Source organism: Daktulosphaira vitifoliae, unplaced genomic scaffold (assembly GCF_025091365.1).
Source record: "Daktulosphaira vitifoliae isolate Bord-2020 unplaced genomic scaffold, ASM2509136v1 Scaffold_4, whole genome shotgun sequence".
Taxonomy (NCBI): domain Eukaryota; kingdom Metazoa; phylum Arthropoda; class Insecta; order Hemiptera; family Phylloxeridae; genus Daktulosphaira; species Daktulosphaira vitifoliae.
Window position 1 is genome coordinate 13,916,904 of NW_026099575.1, and position 13,695 is coordinate 13,930,598.

General features: G+C 35.2%; 1 protein-coding gene across 1 annotated transcript in view; it reads left to right on the top strand.

Annotated features, from left to right (window-relative positions):
* The first annotated feature begins 1,332 nt into the window (after window positions 1–1,332).
* LOC126905691 (storkhead-box protein 1) overlaps window positions 1,333–13,695 on the top strand; it is a 28,225-nt gene continuing 15,862 nt past the window's right edge. The window contains exon 1 of the mRNA XM_050685661.1: window positions 1,333–1,572. The gene's annotated coding sequence lies outside the window, so the exon portion shown is untranslated. The remainder of the gene's footprint in view (window positions 1,573–13,695) is intronic.

Here is a 13,695-nt window from a genome sequence, read left to right on the forward strand (position 1 = left end):
TACCAATGAAGTAAAAAAATTGAATACTAATTAAAAAATTAAATATGCCAAAACAGCTTCAACATTTGCATAAGAATTATTAAAATACTTTTGCTTTAGAGTGCATTATAAAATATAACAAGAAATGTTAAATGTGATTTGCAGATTTCACAAGTATAAGATTTGTATTTTGTGTATTACTATAATAACTTATGCTAAACATGTGCTTCTTATTTGCTCATTAAGTATCATGTAATGGCAAAAGTAAGTATTATTATAATGTAATACTTAAGCATCTGTTTAAAAATACATAAAATTTACAGTAATTTATCCGTAGTTTTTTTCATCGGTATTTTATGTAAGATTTCTTATCGCTATTAATTCTTTAGTGAATTAATAAATCTAGTACAAAAAGTGCTACTAAGTTGAAAAGAACCTGATTTAAAAACCTTGGTTTTTTTTTTTTGATTACTTATAATAAGTACCCCATTTAAATTTTTTGTAATTAATTAGTAGTTTATTCCACATTTGAATCCATACTAATTGCACAAAACTAAATTAAATTACTAATATTTTGAAAAAATTGTTCTTACCAAAAGGTCAAAACACTTTGATAATTAGAATCAAGTATCATACTTAAAGTTTAATTTAAACACTCTAAAGTTTTTGAAAACAATATCACTATTATATAAAAAAAAAATCAAAATTGTATTAAAGGTGTTTTTTATTATTATTGTACTATTTTACTATTATTTTCACAACAGCGATTTCTGTTAGAAATAGTTTCACAAGATCGTTTAATTTTAAATTGATAAGAAAAATAATAAAAACAATAATGTAAATAAAGTCGTTGGCCGCGGATTCGTTAATATTATGTAAACACCGTTAACGAGGAAATTGTAGGCGTATGGAAATAAATGAAAAAATAATAACATTCGTGTGTATAAATAAAACAAACAAATTTGTGCGGACTGTCATCGCACGAAGTCACGAGGTCTTTGGAAAGGTTTAATACGTTGAGAATTGAAAAAAAATCATATAAACAAACAAATGTAATAGTAGTAACATTATGCCGTGCGCAAGAACAGTATTTTATGCAGACGGTTTGACTTGGAGTTGGTCACGGAGGTCGGAAGTCGAGTTAAAAAAAAAAAAAGGTAAATAAATAAAAAAAACAGGTGGTTTTTATGATATCGATGACGTATAGGCCCAGTACAGTGATACGGTAGTAACAATAATTATCGTCATCCCGCAGTGGATAACATCACATTGCGGTGGGAAGAAAGAGTCGAGACGGCTGGGGGGGAAAGACCGAACGGGCGAAGCGTGCCGATATGACAGTGGCCGCCGACTCTGTTAGTGTTGCCGGTCCGTTCATTCCGTCGTACGGTCGCCGTCGTGCGTGTTGTCTGTCGCCGCCGCCGCCGCCGCCGTCGTTTCACGTTGTTGCATACAAACAGTAGCAATTGTACACTGTATGGCAATCGGTCGTTTAGTTTAGTGCGCCGCCGTCGCAACGGGTTTCGGTTTTTTTCACATGCACCAGGACCGACATGTGCGACTCGGATGAGTGCTGCTGCTGCTCGTCTAGTGGTGAGTACCTGTGCCTATAACGTTGTTTTTTCGTGTTATTGTGTTTTTCCCATGACCGACTGCAAGTCGAGTTGTACACACAGTCTTCAACGATACGGTTAATGTAAATCTATAGGACCTTTTACAATGGACGTCTCAAACGCGGGCGTCGAGGTCTCCGAGGGATCCGCGTTTGACTCGATTGTCGGCTACCCGACCAATACTATTATTAATAACATCATTATCGTTGGTCGAGTAATTATTTGTCGGTTACGACCTTCGTGCGAGTCGCGTGTTACACCGGTGGCAGAACGCGATTCTCCATTACTTGGTTACACGCACCTGACATGTCGTTGTCGGCAATACTCGTGTAATTTAACGCGATCTGTTCTCCGTGAAAACAATTCCAAGACGTTGTTTTATTAATCACTGCCACTGTTTTGATCCGAGCCCATTACGAACACTTCTGACTCTCGACTAGTGTTCAGCTCCACACGCACTAGCTCTTGTTTGTAATTGCTGTTTTTCTAGGCGTATTGACTTGAGTATGCCCAGTAGGAACGAAAATAGAACGGTGATCTTGTCAAATTACCCGACGCCCAGTAAATATAAATAACCGCCTTTCGACAAAAAACGGGCAGCTCCTACGACTACGTTAAAGCCGTCCACAACAGAACGTTGTAAATGACTTTCATCGATAGTTTCCCTTTTTGGATGTTTTTGTGCGCCCATCTGTTCTGATTTCGACATAGTGTTACGATTTTGCACGCTTGGTCGACGAGGGGGTACAGGTGCACGGGTTTTACCCAGCGCACACATTTTACATTCATATATTGCTCTGTTGACAATGTACATATCATTTGGCCACATTCAAGCTGCGATGAAACCGGTTCTCTGGTGGACACACGCTCCAAGTATCTAAGGAACACACAATTTTTTTATTTTTTTTTAAACGAGTTTCAAATAGACTTTACATGATATCTGTGGTTGTAGGGACGTCTTTTGTATCTTTTTTTTATCATGTAAGTGTAAGTAATAAATGTAGACTAAAAAAATTGTAATGGGTGTTATGTGTAAATGTTATGAACTAATCTAAAGCACGACATCGTTTGGATTATGTAAATTATTTAAGTGGCGGATATTTTTTCACACATAATGTGCAAGACCATTAAAAGATTTTCCGCGTTTATTGGAACATTGAAAAAGAACCAAATTTATACTATAGGAATTGTTCAACAATCGAGTGATTAAATTTTTTGTTTATAGAGTAGAACGCAAACACATCTCGTATATTTAAATACGATTTCGATGAATTATTAATAAGAATCTAGTTCTCGGTATTCAGAAGTATTGTGTGTATTGATTGTCGAGTTTGTTATGTCGGCAAAGCACATTTAAAATCACTGCTGTTTCTCATTTGCAACGCCCGCCGAGAATTTCCGAAGTACTTGCCGTTGAAATGAGTCACTTGAGCCTCAGGATTGTCATTTTTTACTTTTAATATAAATTTTATTTTAATGCTAGTCGATTCAGTGGAGTAAATTAACAAAGCTCTCCGGTAGGCAAAACTTGCCAGGTTTACCGACCCTATGGTGTTGTTATGTGCAATCCTATACAGTCATGTTCGCATACACACAACCTCACAGCATGATGCCTTGCAAGATGCAAATTCTTCACATAAGTACAATGTTAGCAAGCCGTCGCCGAGTGATTTGTTGAGGTCGTTACACGTATGCGTTTAGTATGCTCCCAGCCATAATACATTATTTTATTTATTATTTTTCAAACTTACAATTTCGCAACAAGTCGGTCTGGTGCCAATAGATTTTGCGGTTCAAACTGATAAATCGATGCCCAATCGTTCGTTTTTTTAAATTGTCGGACCACAACTTTTTGCGTTAATATTCTGCACGGCGGTAAGCAACCGTGAGAAATACTGTGGCCTCGTACACCTTCGGACCGTTCACAATCCCATTGAAAACATAACGTCGACAAAATTGACTACGTGGCTTGTAATAAAACATGAAAGACAATGAAATCGGTAAAGACTGTGTATGTATATGGAGAAAAAATGGTACCGATCGCCAACGCAGACTCTCTTGTCTGTTAGTTGATTGGGGAAAAAAACGCATATCTCTAATGTCTACCTGCAGGCCAGACGGGAATTTCTGGTAATAACGCCCATTACTAATTCTTCGCTATAGTCTGAGACTGATTATGTTTTTTCATGTCGATAACAACTGTCACACGCGAATAACCGTTGGGTTTATTGAATAAATCAACCGGACCAATAGTCCTGCAATTAGTATCCAAATATTAGTTGGAACTTTATTCCTTTAAATGAACTTCTCATATCGCCGTAATCCGTTAAAATCGACCTAGTCTTCGAATACCTAAAACTAGTTTATGCGTTAAACGTATTCGTTTTGCATGATTAAAACATGATAATGTGTAATTATTCATAAAATATTATTAATATTGAACTCTAATAGGATCTTACTACTGGTGCATGTTTAATGCGCACCACTATGTGCTACTATGCATCATTGTGAGAATTGCGAATGTTTTGGTTGCAAGTAACTGTTGATTAGTAAATCGTTTACTCAAAACAAGACATCTATATAATCATAAGTTTTTAAATTAATGTAATCATCGCATAACGATTACTAGGAATCATAAACCGCACAAAATTATCTCTACGGACAGCATGCGGTCAGTTACAGAGTTTGTATTATTGAGCGATTTGTTCTTATAATAATTGACACTATTATATTAGACTCGATGGCCTGAACTACTAAAAACAGTAATATTGTCTGAACGGATTAATTATAATCGTGTCTTCATATTTCATCATTCGAATCGATAACACTATGATCTTCTTGAGAACTTTCGTGAAGCACAATCTTCTGCGAGTACAGAATAAACGAAACAATAGAAAACAAATATTAGAAATAAGAATAAATAAATAACGTTGGTTTCTTTACTAACAAATGACTGGTAGGATGCGTAAGAACCGAATAAAGAAAATATTATCCGTACAAAAATATTAAAAGAATTGCTATGCTTCGTCAAACAGTTTATCGTGTACAATAGTCACCGACGCTTGGGCCTCTATCGTTACTTCCACATAGTGCTTTGGGGCATTGCAACCCCCTCGGTTTTGTTTGTCAGGCGAACAAAGGGTCGCAAATCAAAAACAGAAAACGCTAAAGACAAACTACACCACAGTTTAGGTAGTTTTTTTAATGATCTTATGGAATTCCTAAAATATTATACCTCAAATGCGGCGTGATGTGTACAAGGTAAACTGCATAGTAATATTACCTGCCATCTCTGCTGACCTTAACTACACCGATAAAGATCAGTAAACGTCATAATTACTACAAAGCTTATTAAATTTTTTATTTTATTATCGTAGTGATTCACACAATAGTACGCGATCGAAAGTCTGCTGTTATTGTTTTTACTTTAACGACGTTATAATTGTATTTATTCTTTGAATCGTCGTCATAAATGTTAAACCTTATAATTAAGTACAAGATTTAAATAGCCACCTTAACATGACAAAATGGGTGAACTAGTTTATTCCCAATAAAACAATAAAAACCGCGTAATTAGAAGTTTTTTCTGGCGTCAACTGAAACAAAATGAAGATTATTGTTAAGTCATTAACCCGTGACCGCTATAACACGGTAACATCTACGGTACATATCAAAACAAATGACGTTAGGGTTCATGTGTATGACATTTACAGTTAGAGTTGGCTTTACAGTTTGTATAATAGATAATATAAAACTCCTGTAATATGAAAAAAGACAATTACAACCACTTTTTATAACAAATACTGTGTTCTAGTATTTTACACACAATTACCTGTTGTTGTGGAATTTCCTTAAAATTATGAAATTTCAGCTGGTCGCAAGTCGAAATCGCATGTGATTATCTCCAAACTTACAAAGAAGAAAACCACGTTTTTTCCTTCTCTAATCTGTTCAATCTTATGACCATAATTATCATTAAAACACAAACACGGAGGGTAGTTCGTATATGGAACGGTTATAATTATAAAACACTAATATCCGACTCTTAGCACGCAATTTTTTTATACCAGTTGTTGTGCTTCATATTGACGGCGTTGTTAAAAAAAATACATACAGGTAATAATACATTAGATATGAGATTTAATAAATATGATCCGTTCGAAAGTATGCTTTACGTCATTAACAGGCAGTAGCTTAAAACATATTATTCAAACAAATCGTATTAGGGTTTCATATTCTTAAGATGGCGAACCGGTGTAAATGGTAACAAAACCACTTGAAACTATCTGCATGTGTCGTGTGAACTCATTAAAAAACTTCGTCCCGGAAGACACCGCAGAACGCTTTTAATATCTGTATCAAACTGTGACGCAAAACAAAATATGTTCTTAATAATATCATTTATATATATAGTCATAGCACAAACATATTGTATTAATGTCTAATTGTACGCCATGAAACTTATACATTGTATTAAGTTTGTTTTATTTTTTTGTTAAGGTACGTGAATTGTTATTATTATACAATGAGCGGTGTAGATATATATTTAAATGTATTTAATTCAAAATAACATGTGTTTGATTAGACTATTGCTTTCAGTAAACACACATTATGCAGTCGTTTTGTAGAATCATAAAAAAGTTTGCGGTGAATTCGACGAACACACTCATCGCCTCTTAAGCAACGTATTGTTGTTATTAATCTGTGCGGTTGGTACACACATTTTAGATCAGTTACAAAAACGTCCTTCTAAGTACTAGTTCTTAATGGACTTTACATGTTTTTATCGGACACATCTAATATCTCAACGTGAGAATTCCTGCAAAATCTCCCGCAATATGTCCTTGTGCTGAACTGATTGTTTGCCCATAGCTTTTGGCATCAGTTTTCCAAAGAGATTCGTGAGTGGAAAAGCGAATTCATTGTTGAAGATTCCAAACTGAGTGTCTCTTTTTAAAACGCAACAACAAACGTTATCGTTCTACATATGTCCATGTACGTAACAATAACAATCATTATTATACATTTAATATGTGCGAATTTTCGTTTTTTCGCTCCGGGGTGGTAAATTTCACTGAGCTGCCGACCGTAATTGGCCTTATGCGAGTTCAGATCTCATATGTGAACTGCACAATGGGCGGAGTGTTAACCGTCACGACTTAGCGCCACGCCGAGGTGACGTACCGGCCGATTTCGCATTGTACAAAAAAAAAATAAAAAATTCTAAAGGACGGCGCGATCAAGAGACCGTTTTCGGTCATCGTGACAATTAATCGCGATACTATCGACGGCCGTTTGCATAGGGCACTCCAAAAACGACTCACACGATAGTTCGTGCAGCCAAAGAAAATATCACATTATTGTAATTCGGTACGTTATTCATTATATTTCTTAACCATTCGTTGCTAAGTGTGAAACGGCAAATACGAGATGCGATCGCGGCCGATTCTCTTCGTCTTCAATGATAATAACAGTCATGATAAAAAACGATTATTACACACCGGGTAATACGATTTTCGAGTGAGTGAGAGTCATTTTGAATTGTAACACATGCACAAGCATTACAAGAAAGCGGCATCAAACTTCCACACGTTTGAATTCGGCTCTGCGATTCATAATAAACGCACTTAATAACATAGTCGAGCGACAATAACGTTTATCGGCTCTCTAAAGTAAAAACAAAGTGTTCGACACCGCCAATTATACTATCATTATTAGTGCACACACCTAAATAATAATAAATATCAAAATGTAGTCAATCCTAACGTCGAGTGATGTATTCTTTTTTTTTCCGCGAGGCTTCTCTTTCATTTCTGGTAACACTACAGTTTTCATTTTTTATTTTTTTATTGTTTACCAACTCGTGACCCGGCAATGGCCCGTGTCTCTTCTCATCAATTACCGTCGTGCAACGTCTTGCCTATTTAATAATGTTATTTTTGTTGTTGTACCGTAGTTGCCGTGCGGCACAATAAAATTGCTGTTTTGGCAAAAGCGCGTCAACATTTGACTTTTCTCTTCGATTTCGCCCGAATTCTCATACTTATCCGCTGGACCGTTACCAGAGTAATTAATCATCGTGTACTTTTTTTTCTCGAATATATTTGTAGATTTCCATAACGCCACAATAGTGCCCTCGGCTTGTAAAATTGCGTAGGGCACGTTTCGATTAGTTTAATTAGGTAACCCAAGTGATTTGCGTTCTACAGTGTTTTGTGTCGTCGATCAAATATAAAAAAGGGTGTCATACACCGCGATTACAAATTTAATTTCTCACGTTCTCATTGTTATCGTTTTTATATTCATTCACCGTTGTAATTCTTGCAAAAAATGTAAGAAAAACACAGATTGCGACGAGATAGTCGAATGCATTGGGGCGCCATCTTAACTATCAGTGGACACGAATTCTTTGGCGAACACGACAGAGTTACACAATCTGCGAGCTTTTATTCTTTCGATATTGTCGAGTTATACCCCAAAATCTATTTCCACGACAATTGTCTCGATAAGCATCACGAAGTGCATTTTCTTCGTCATTCCTATGCATATATTGTGATTCTACAGCACATTATTGCAGAAGTCAATGCGACTCTACCTAGTCAGTTATATATGATATTTTACAGTGTGCGCAACAGTATAACAACGCTGATTGTTGTCTCCAAAGGAATTCGCCGCCTTTTGCTGGTTGGAAAATAATCGTGCGCGAGATAAAAAAATGCATAATAGTGAGTCCCGTAACGATCCGTTAAAACGATTGTCGTCTTTTGCCAGTCTAGTATATCTTAATGTTATGGTACCAAAGCATGTATTGGTAAACGATAAAAATAAATTGAACGTTATTGCTTCGATAGTAAAAGTACAGCAATAATAATATCAATAATAATTAGTCAATGGACATTTATAAGTAATGGAAACGATAATTACACGTATGGCTCGATGCAGTTTTGTACAGTATTATTTAAAATTGTGGCTAATTAACCGATCAGTATTCACAACGATAATTCAACCAGCAGTCGGTTAAAAAAATTCGTTTAATGGGAAGCGTAAAGCCTAATATTGACTTCAAGTGGGAAATTTTGTGACCGTGTACTGCGTGGCTTAAAACAGTAGCCAAAACAAGTATAAATTCCCCAAATGACCGTGGGGTTTCTTCGACTTCCGGACAGTCGGTTTCCGTGAGTACATTATAAAATTTAAAATAAAATTAACAATGCACAAATTACACATATGACCGCAAACTGTACACAGTGTACCATTGAACATTTACATTATGGTGGACGTGATGTGAGGTATTGACAGTTTCCTATTCGACACTACAACACCATATCGGTGTATACCCACGAGCATACTCTACGAAAACGTTTCCACGAAACCTTCGCGTTTCTTCCTTTTTTACTTTAATATGCCCATGAAATATGATCGTTTGCAAATGATTTGCACGGTCCATCGAGCACGACCACCGTACACAACACAGCGCCATGCACGACGATAATTTAATATTCATATTTATTTTTCAACGTGTTGTACGCCTTTACGGCAAACCAACGACGCCGTTGGATTGCTGCGGCGCATTTGTTTATTCATCAATGTTTAATTAACGCTTTAACATGTAAACTGTTTTCGAAAATGTGAAAGGACCGTGGAACACTTGTACTTGATGTATTCATGTGCGTATACATAAAATAAAATATAGTAACCAATATTTAAGCGCGTGGAAAAGGTTAAATATTAATTTTTACGATGGGAACATACTCTAGAATTGTTTTCTTCTGCAGACTAACCGTGTCGACTGCAAGTTTCTTCAGTAATCATTACCGTCAACCATCGAGTCAATTGATCAGTACTAATACATCTCGACTCGGTCCAAACGTGCCAGTCGTGAAATTTTCGATTCGTGTTCGAAATGTCATTATCTTTCAATATCGATCGATCGGTCCGATTTCTTATGACGTTAATTAATACACCTAAATTAAATATCCTACCGGAAGTGTAAAATCATATCGTGTTACCAAATCAATGTATCTATCTTAATTAATCCCGATCGTTGGCTGAGTAATATTCAATAAATGTGACCGTCATCAGTCTCCGATACTTTAATTAAATTTCTATTTTCAAAAGTGTTGTAACAAATCCATACAAAATTCAGACACCTCAATGTCCGGCAAGTAGTTGTTTTTTTATTGTTTCGTTGACGTTATTTATCGGTATGTTAACATTTTTGACATTTTGTTTACACGTGTTGTTGTTTAATACACGGAAAAAACAATAGGGAAATTAATTGACAAAGGCAGTTTATATGCAGCGGTATGTTTTGAATTTATGTTTTCTCCGATACTATTGTCTTAAAACTAAAAATAGAAGTAGTACAGACGTTCAAATGAATAGTTAAGTTTTTTTAATTTAAAATTATAACTGTCTTTTACTGTCACCGATTCTTCTTAATGTGTATTTGAACAGTTTGCTTTTGTTTATCTCTTGCTTGTTAATTTTGTGGCGTATTAAAAATTATTTTGAAATCCACTTTCTTTTTTGGGAAGCGATGGTCGTCTAGGATTACTTCTCACCACAGGTAACTGGACATAAATTTAAAACTCTTAGCAGTCATTGTTGTCATTGACTATTATCTTTTTATAAAAAAAACCTCATTTTTTAAGTCTTTGTAAAACACGCACAAAATGTTGAGTATTTTTATGATTGTTTAATCATTTTTCGTTTAATTATATTTTCTAAATGTATTAACGGTTTTATGAAACGAGGTTGGAACCCATTTGCTAATGTACTTTATCGGTCCAGTAAATCTAGATAATGTCGTTTTCGAGCTTTAGTATTTGTCATGGAATAAAAGTCGTTCGGCGACTTTATGTTCAGCTCACGAAACGCATACAAAATACAAGGATTTTTCTATTGGGGACGAGGCACACATTCGTCGCAGTGACATATAATTCGGAATGTCGTTTCCACAACTACGCGGAGGCCACAGAAAGCAAAAAATCTAAATTATTAAACAAAAATAAATGTCTATGATTAAATAACACTAATTTCGCGGTGTTGTTGGATTTAGTCCTTGGGAGCGCTTTCGTAATTGTAAAGTGACTAATATATTTTTCCAGTACTCTTTGCAAACTCGTATGCAGATCACACTATTATTACTGTTATTGTCATTATCTCAAAGGGGAAAGAAAATATAGGAGATGGGAGTGTATTTTACACACTAAATTGATATTTAGTCTCAGACGTAGTTTGCTGTTGCGATAGGTATTTTTTCTTGTTGATTTTTTATCAACATAGACTGTATCTGACTGGAAACGGATGTAGCAGTTATGGTTGACAACATAAAAAAGCGTCTTACAATTTCATTCGGTTCTGAATCCATATGGAGTTTGTCCGGCGACAAAATCACTGTAGAAAAATCGAACCTTATGGGAAATATAGGAGTGGTCACAATAATAAAAGAGCTCTGCGGAATAATCGGAATAAACTTGAAATTATTGTTACATTTGAATAGACCAAGGCCATCGAGGAGAAATAATAAGTCTGCTGTTGTGACGATTCGCGTAATCATTAATTTTGTTATGTTTCGGTAGTTCTGACACGATAACAACACAATCACTCAAAAATCATCTCAAAATAATTATAACCGCCCGCCGAACGTGAAGGATAAGCTATGGTCAGAAGATGACGGCTAACGCACTTGGTACATATGTATGTCTACACTACTCATTGTGGTGTTTGTGTTTACATTTTACACAGGGAAACCAGTTGGGTGCGTCCATAGACTATCAATTGTACCCGGCGCACTTAGTTGAGAATAAATGACTCGCCAAATGATTTGCAATTATCTTCGAACGGGCAAACGATTGAATACAGTTCTATTGTTTGTCTAGATTTTTCATAGGGCTCTGCTGTAATACTAAAACAGGAACTAACAAGTTGATCTATCTGTGTTTATTTTTGTACATGATGTTGATTATCAGTTGTTACTCGTGTTTAGGTATGATTTTTGTGTTCAGTAGCTGTGCTATTAAGAAATGTTAGCTTGGCCCGTCACGGCCGTCCACTGGATTACAACGCGTTTTCTTCGTTGACCAAATTCGGTGTACCAATAAAACGACCAATACACAGGTCAATGTAAACGACGACTATACTTGATGAATCGAAATTGGTATCATTTTTTCACGTACGGGTCACATACGACGTTCTTTTGGAGGAAATCAAAAGACACGCGTTTAATAAACAAACAAGATCTATAGACATGAACCCAAAGTCGTCTTAGACCTCTACATACTCTCTAAATTCATTCTTTCTTGTTCTCTTGCCGAAATCATACTCGTATTCTCCTAATCGATAGATCACAATGCAAAGACACGTGTGATGATCTTTCTCCCACGCGAATCTATCCCCAGGCGCGGCTGTATAATACAAAAAAACTTTCCAAAGTTCTCCTTCACACGCAGTTATTCGCATACATTCAGTCGGTATAATTACCGTCGAAATAAACGTTATTTTATTAAAAAAGTCATCAGTCATCACTGCTAAATTCGTAGATCATGTTGCAGACGGGAAAGAAGATAAAGTGAAAATTCGGCTTTTGGCGGTGTGGCTTCTTATAGACGATGGGGAAATTTTCACTTTTTTAATCGCATGTTTGCGTTCTACGATTCACTATTAAAAACAATGAGCACGTTGTGATTTGTTTATCCATATGAAACGTTATATATTTTATATATCCAACAAGAACCGTATGAAACGTTATATATTTTTTACTGTCTTAATGACTACGTTGTGCGTTGTTATACAATAATTCTCTTGATCATCTTGAACGCGTCTCAATCAGATCACTTGTAATCTATTGATTTTACTCACGAGCCAAAAGTGTCAATGGAGACATCGTTTTGCAGTTTACTGTACTCATTAAAAAAAAAAAATAGTTCGAAAACTACTTATATTATAATAAAACAATTTTAACAATAATAATATTGTGTGACACATATTTATTGAACTCATTTTTTTTTTTTGCAATAAATTTGGTAATTCGCAATTTTCGCACTACATACTTACACAAAAGTTGTAAAACAAAAAATCAAATTAAATAGTTTTGTAAACGTTTATTATTAATTAAATATAAAATCTATAGATTTTTCATATTACAATATTAAGACAAAAATTTAAACGCCAGTATTTACTAAGTAATAGATTATTAAGATCACTTCTTTTTGGATACATCCTAAACCGAAGCCGTTATTTTCCATAACCGGAGACACGATTAACTTTTTGGTCTTAATCGAATGTTCGATTTACACGTTTGCAATACTAGTTAATGATGCAAACGTGTATATCACTTTTTACAGGTCGCCAATTCTAGTCTTGGGATGACACCAACGACCTTGGTCGCTTATACTCGTTACAAGTAGTGTGTAGAGTATGAATATATCTTAACCCGTTTTACAGAGTCAACTGATGTCGATTTATAGACCTCATGACTTGGTGGTGTTTGAATATAATACGCAGCGAATACGGTATTAGGCTGGGAACGTAAATCCGTTTTGAAATTATACAGTGTCTACTATATGATTATATTATCATGTTTCTATTTTTATGAGTAAATATTGGCAAAACATGGCGCTGTTGGTGTATGATATCTTTAAATGGAAACTCATATAAGTACATACTCTTTGTAGTATACTAATTCATATCGAATACACACATGATTACCAACCAAGAGTTTTTCCTTTCGTTGGTAGTCTTTGACTTGCGGTCGGTCTATGATTATCAGTAATCAGTCTGCATAGTGTAAAAAAAAAAAAATAAATCACGTTCTCCGACCGTTCACTGTTATCGTTTAGTGCGCAGTAGCTTATTATTACTTGTGAAAAAGAAGAGTATCCATAATCGACTTCCGAAAGAGAAAAACAGTGATGAACCAAACTCATATTATTTACACATGATAATTTTTGTTATTGTTTTAACGAAACGAGGAAGTACAGGTGATCACTTCCTTTCTAGAATTTGCCATTTACCGATCTGCTAACTGTGATAACACAACAAAGTGATATTACTCTTAACTCCACTAATTGCTAAAAAATATTACAGTTAATAATTTTTA